The sequence below is a fragment of the Hipposideros armiger genome, unplaced genomic scaffold (assembly GCF_001890085.2).
Source record: "Hipposideros armiger isolate ML-2016 unplaced genomic scaffold, ASM189008v1 scaffold_368, whole genome shotgun sequence".
Lineage (NCBI taxonomy): Eukaryota > Metazoa > Chordata > Mammalia > Chiroptera > Hipposideridae > Hipposideros > Hipposideros armiger.
The window spans coordinates 964,249-971,599 of NW_017731718.1; the positions used below are offsets into that span (position 1 = coordinate 964,249).

General features: G+C 39.0%; 1 long non-coding RNA gene across 1 annotated transcript in view; it reads left to right on the forward strand.

Annotated features, from left to right (window-relative positions):
* The window catches only part of LOC109393172 (uncharacterized), a 37,352-nt gene extending 31,711 nt beyond the window's left edge, over positions 1–5,641 (forward strand). The window contains exon 3 of the long non-coding RNA XR_002126194.1: positions 5,596–5,641. This is a non-coding gene — a long non-coding RNA (uncharacterized LOC109393172). The remainder of the gene's footprint in view (positions 1–5,595) is intronic.
* Positions 5,642–7,351: the final 1,710 nt, after the last annotated feature.

The window sequence follows — 7,351 nt, forward strand, 5'->3', positions numbered from 1 at the left end:
TCTCTCTCTCTCTCTTCACCATGTGAGGACACAGTGAGAAGGTGGCCAGGAAGAAAGCTCTCAACAGAAACCAACTATACTGGCACTCTCATCTTAAACTTCTAGCTTCCAGAACTGAGAAAATTAATTTCTGTTGTTTAAACGACTCAGTCAATGGTATTTTGTAATGGCAGCCTAAGCTGACTAAAACAGAGTCAGTGGGGAAAAATAAATTAACAGATATCATTTGCAAGCAAATGTTTGTAGTAATAAGATTATATCTCTGCCTGTTGGTTTTAATCCATGACTGGGCTCTGACCATGCCTGATTATTAATCTGTGACTTCTGTCCTTCACATACTCCTGCATGGTGATGCATTTTCCCCATAGCATGACAAATGCTGAAAGGAAAGATCTAAATGTTGGTGACTCGGGCAGGCACTAATAGTGTGTATTTCCCTTCTGTCTTGTAGAGTAGAACAAATTCTATCTCCAAAACTCAGATCATGTCTCTTGAAAGAGCTATATAGCTGTTTCCCTTCTACCAGAAGATCTATGTGGTTGGGCTTCAAAAATTGAGTGCACAAAAAATTAAGAATAGAATTACCATATGACTCAGCAATCCCACTCCTGGGTATATACCCCAAAAATCTGAAAACATTTATCTATAAAGATATATGTATTCTGATGTTCATTGCAGCTTTATTTATGGTGGCAAAACACATGAAAATAACCAAAGTGTCCTTCGATAGATGACTGGATAAAGAAGATGTGGTACATTTATACACAATGGAATACTATTCTGCCATAAGAAAAGATGAAACAGTACCATTTTTGACAACCTAGATGGATCTTGAGATTATTATGCTAAACGAAATAAGTCAAATTGAAAAAGTCCAGAACCATATGACTTCATTGATATGTAGGACATAAAACTGAAAGCAACAAAAGAACATTACAAACAAATAAACAAAAACTCACAGACACAGACAATAGTTTAGTGGTTACCAGAGGGTAAGTGGGGAGGGTGGATAGAAGAGGGTAAAAGGGGTCAAAAAAGGGTAATGGAAGGAGAAATGACTCGGGATGGTGAACACACAATGTGACATATAGATAATGTATTACAGAATTGTACACTTGAAACTTATGTAGTTTTACTAACCATTGTCACCCTAATAAACTTAATTTAAAAAAACCCTGAGGCCAAGTGATGGTATGAATGAGAGAAGGTTCTCTCCTATGAAGAGCAGTGGTAGGGGCAGGTATTGGGCTGGATGGATGCAGCTCTAGGAATGGGCCAATGCTCAGCTCAATGGAGAAACCGACTTGGGGTGGGCCAGGGGTCCAAGGAAGATGGAGGTAAATTAATACACAAAAGGACAGAGCCCCCTCCCCCTTTCCTTATCTACAGTCACTCGAGTAGTAATCTGAATTTTCTCTCTTTTTTATGAGCCCCTGCCTGACCCAAATACATACATATACACACATATGGTTTTACATAAATACACATATAGCTTCCAGAAGTGGAGAGTAGGAAGTTATCACTCTTCCCTGAAAGACTCTTCTGTACAGCTTCTTCAGATAATATCACATGGTCAGTGTTAGAGCCCTTTACTTCCATCACTTCTTATGGGTGGAGTAAACAGAACTCCATTGTAATAGTGACTTCTTCTCCTCCTTTCTTGGGGGGAAAACCCTACAGGAAGTGAAGATTTCTCCAAAAAAAAAAAATATATATATATATATATATATATATATATATATATATATATATATATATATATTTAAGACAGCCACCCATTTAGGCAGCGTTTTAAATCCAGCATGAGTGCTCTACATTCCAGGTCACTCAGTCTTCTGGGGGAGCAAAAGGAAAAAAACTCAAATGCTAAAGTATCCAAAATGATCCCTTACCTCCGTGAACTTGAATAAATACTCTGTGCTATGCAGTGATAACACCCGCAGTCCTTCATTTTCCCTCTTGTTCAGGGAAGGGGCTCAGCTTCGAAGGATAATTGCTCAAAGATGTGTCCTTTTTAAAAGAAGTTTACTCCTCTGTTATAAAAACACCTTCCTATACTAGTCAATTAATGCTACATAACACATTACTGTTGACTCTCGAACAAGATGGGTTTGAACTGTGGGTCCACAAAAAATCTGTGTATAAATGGACCTGTGCTGTTCAAACCATATTACTCAAGAGTCAACTGTATTTTCAATCTGTACTTGGGAACCCATGGATGTGAGGGGCCAACTGTAGTTACACATGGATTTTCTGCTGCACAGGGGGTCACTGCCCCTAACCCCCATGTTGTTCAAGGATCAAGTGTACTCTAAAACTTAGCATTTTAAAACAACACATGTTTATTATCTCACAGTTTTGGTTGTGTGTGAGGAATCTGGGCACAGCTTAGCTGGGTCTTGTTTCATGTTCTCTAACAAGGATCCAATCACAGTATTAGCCTTGGGTCTGAAGTCTTATCTGAAGGCTTAACTGAGGAATGATCTACTTTGAAGCTCAGTCAGTTGTGGCAGCATTCATTTCCTCAAAGGTTGTTGGACTGAGGCCCCTTGCTCCTCACTGGCTATTGACTGGAGGCCTCCCTCTCTTCCTTGTAAGGTGGGCTTCTCCCAGCTTGCTCACCAAAGCACTCAAATCAAGAAGTGATAGAGGGCTGGCCGAGTGGTGCGTTGGTTAAGAGCTGGCTTGGGACGCCAGAGGGCCCCAGTTCGGATCCCACATATGAGGGCCAGTGACACTGCCCTCTACAGCTAAGATGCTGAACAACAGCTCAACCTGGAGCTGGGCTGCTGTGAGTCACCTGAGTCACCAGCGATGGCGTGGGCTGCAGCCCCTGTGGCAGTGGGTTGCCATGGGCTACGGTGTGTAGCCAGCAGCCAGCATGAGCGGCCATCCAGAAGCCGGCGACTGATCTGCCTCACCTGGGAAGAGCAGCGCAATGATAGTGCCAAATTGGGCCAGTGAAGCAACATCCTCCACAACTAGACTGAAGAACAAAACAACAGCAACTTGTCTGCTCCCCTTCCCCCAATTCCCCAGCGCTGTTCCCATCCCCCAATTACCCCCGAAAAACTCTTAGAAAAAAAAAGTGATAAAGTCCGCTAACAAGAGAGGATTCACGATCATTTGCAATCTAATTATGAAAGTGACAACCCATCATCTTAACTATATTCTATTGGTAAGAAGCAAGTCCATTCCACACTCAGGAAGAGAGGATTATAGAGAGATGTGCATTCCAAGAGGTGGGATCATTGGGGACCATCTTAGAGGCTGCCTATCACACAAATAATTAGAGAAAATTTAGAAAATGCAGAAAAATTAAAAGAACACTATCAATGTGACCAATAGTCAACCACCCACATATATATTGCTTCTTTTCTTTCTAGTCTTGGCTTCCTGCCTAAGCTTTTTAAAAAAGTTTAGTTATTATCATACTCTATCACAATGTAGTACTCCTTCAATTTCCTTAATAACAAAAGGATTGCTCCCACCGTCTCTGATTTGGCTGAGCCTATTGATGGAATTTAATTGGAGAGTGGAGGAATGAGGGGTTAGGGAGTAATGCTGATACTTTTAGCAAGGTCACTTTGTATAATGGGAACAAAGAAGCTGTGAAGTGAAAAAAAAAAAGAGTGTTCAAAGGAGTATGCCAAATCTTCTGAATCAGAAGTAAAGAATTATCAAATTTTTAAGAAATCTAATTTTAATCATGCTTTTGTATGGACTTCTATTTTTTTTTCATTATCTTAATTTGAGGAATGAGAAAGGATAAAATATGTCCACCTGTGTTTATGGATTTGCACAAAATATTATTATGAAATTTGTCCTTGTGGAAAAGAAAGGGAAACAGTAAACTGAATGTTTAGAGTTCAGATGACACATAGGTTTTGGCATAAAATAGAACAAGAATCAAAAAATAACTTTGTATATTGGTTAGCAAGATCTAGGCATAAAATAGAAAAAGAATAAAAAAAATAACTTTAAATATTGGTTAGCAAGATCTAAGAATCATTCAATGTATTAACTTTATTTCTCTTAAATGAGGTAAAACAGTTGTGGCAATAATAATTAGAATACCACTTCTGTCTGAGTAGATCTTTGGTGGAGAAAATACAGCACTGAGAGAGAAGAACCCATATCTCATGGGACTAGGTTAGGAGGTGGGACCAGTGATGAGCCAGCCCTGCAACATGATAAAAGGTCTGAGCCCAGCTCGTAGACTGAGGCTAAGAGTTTGGGATTCCAGCCACAGTGTTTGGATACTGCTGCATGGAGACTCAATGTTACTCTTTCATCTCTTCTCAGGACAGGAAGAGGGAAGACCACATAACTGAGTTGTGGTCCAAGAGAGTCCAATAATATCACATTTGGAATTCTCCATCCATCCCACGAAGAACTCCAGCTCATGAGATTATCCTCCCTTGGACTTTGGATGGGAGAATGATTCTGTTTCTTTTTTGTTCTCTAAGCCCAAATAAACTTGTTTTCATTGTTTGTAGGGGCCTGTTGTAAAGACTGTTCAGTTTGGCAGAAGTCTGTTTGTAGGAGCCTATTGTTAAGGCTGCTTAATATAGTAGAAGCCTATGTGTGGGTGGACCAGGAAGAATTAAATAAAGTATCTGCACCATACTCTTTCTAGTTCAGAGGTCAAGTACACAACAATCTATAGGAGAAACTTGGACTTTATCACAAAGACAAAAGAAACTGCTGTGCAAAAAATCTGCAATGTAAGCCAGTTGGACATTGACAGTAAAAATCAGCATAGGCTAATTTGTCCTTTAGCAATTTTAATAGGATCACCTAATAAAAGTTATAATTATAGAGCATTAAGTATATACTACTGATAGCACTAAATAGTAAAAACAATATAAAGAGTGTGGACAAAATGCTGTCTAGAGACAAACTCATGTCCTTTAATTGTTTTATTACTAAACAAGAATGGATAAAAAATAAAATAAACATTAATCTCACAAATGAAGAAAAAGATTATCATACTGTAAAAAAAACATATTTAAGATAAATGTGAACTTCTTACATAATTGTGAACTACTAAGGTAAATTCTTTCTCTCTGAAGCTCCTAACCACTGCTTAAAGAACCACTAGTATTAACGATATAAAAGTAAAACATCTCCCGAATACCACCAGACTTACATATGCCGTGACCTAGATGATTTGCTGTCTAATTTCGAGCATGTGTTCTTCTTTAGGAGAGATTGTCTGTCATATGGCATCCCTAATGTCTAATTCAGTGCCAGGCTGCTCAATGAAATTTTATGAAATGAACATTTGAATAAATATGTTCTAATGCCATATATTATTCAAACCATACATATCCTTGATTCAGTTTGCCAAATAAATGTTTTGTTAAATTTAATCCTGATTAGGATCTCTTCTCATGCTTCATTTTTCAGTACAGAGAATTCTCAAGATCTAAATGATAAAAGCGTATTTATCATGACTTAAGAACATTGTACTTTTCCTTATATCTAACTTTGACTAAGTCTCACATGTATTTCAGAAATATGAATAATGCCTTCATGCAATTCATATAAAGCACAGAAAAATAGGTATCATTGTTTCTGCTTTAATGACAGATTTTGAGGTTAAGGTGACTCATAAACAGCTGAGCAGCCAGTCAGGAGGAGAAACCAAAATAGAACGGAAACGCCTCCATTGCCACCCCCACGCTCCAACCTCCAGCACCCTCCTTCTTTGATGGAAGCGTGATGTGCCTGGGAGTGAACCGTGAAGTGCTTCCTGCAAGTTAATGAGCTGCGGAAGGAAGGATGGGCAATCCCTAGAGGTGATCAGCGAGCTCAGTTCACTCTCAATACAGTGGATAGATAAAAATGGAAACCTAGGAGAACTTAGAAAAGCAGTCCTTGAACACTGAGCTCCTTTTATTTGCAGGAGGATGACTCACTTACCTCTACTGAGTAATTTTCAGAAATCACCATCCAAGTAACCTAAACTGAATAATTTTTACATCCCAGAAAATGTAACCTTAAAAGGAAAACTACCTCGTGTGTTAGATGGGCACAGCTCAGAATGTTTTACTCTTTGAGGGGAAAAAAAATATTGTATTGAACGGGTTTCTCTGATTCTTTTATGTACACCAGAAAAGAGTAGTAAGTCACGCTTCTATAGCAGGCTATATACTTAAATTACTGTAAAACATAGTCAACACTAGACTACAGCAGGTGTTAGTCTTTGACTTGCAAACAAATTATTTTTGGAATTCTTCAGGAGTTTGAGAATATTCTTAGAATACTTAAGGAGCTGAAAGGTAATCTTTAAAACATGTTTAAAAAATATTAACAATCATCCTGTATCCACAGACAAAATGGCACTGAGTAGATGAATTTAAAATTGCGTCTGTAACATATTTGATAAAGTTAAGATGCACCTTTCCCCCTACCACCCAATTCAAATAATGATGTTATCCAATGCAAATACTAGTTTCCAGTAACTGAAGTCATTCCTTTCCCTACACCTCTGTAACTGGAGACACGCACGTTTATCTTACTTACTGAGGCTGCTTTCATAATGCCAGGGGGCTGGGTTCTAAAAGAAATTTTAAAACTATTTTCCTCTCCACCAAGTCCTTTGCTACAGTCCCATAGCTCACAGGAACTTACACTTCACGAATAGGAGAAACAGATAGTTATTAAAACTTTTGCTTAATTCACCCCAATTTTTTTATTGTTATTGCTGCCCACCCTCCACTCGCATTGTTATTTAGTCACCTCTTGCATCCATACATCATTGATCCTACTTGTTTGATTTTCTCTGCTGTGCTCTCAGTGCCTGTGGTTCTTTGTATTATCATTAACTTCACTACTTCTAGAATTTATGTTCTCCAGTGTCCAACCATCCTACCTCCTCTTGAAAAACAAACATGAATGCAAAGCAGTGGAGCCATTGGATATAAAGAGAGGTGCCTGTGAACGAGAGAAACACGTACAGAAAGTAAACCAGGCACGTTAAACTCACATTTGGCCATAAAGAACAGCCTGAGTCTGATAGAAGGACTTCAGCCAAAACAGAAGGTTCTTGTGGTGAGACGGCTGATACAGTCAGGCTGGAAACACCTCTCCACTCCTTCCTGTGGGCACCTGAATTCCACAGGATCGCAGATGGCAAGACTCACTGAATAATGGTTCCTTAGCGTTTTTTGTGTGCTAGTCAGGGGCCTCACATGTGGTGTGTGGTTCAGGACTCGATGATTTCAATTCTGAAAGCAAACTCAGATAAAATAGGGGGGGAAATGTTTCCCTGTTCATGCTGGACATCGTCCCATGAAAGCGAGGCAGTACAGTGGAGTAGTGATTTCTAGGGAGTGTTAGTAAA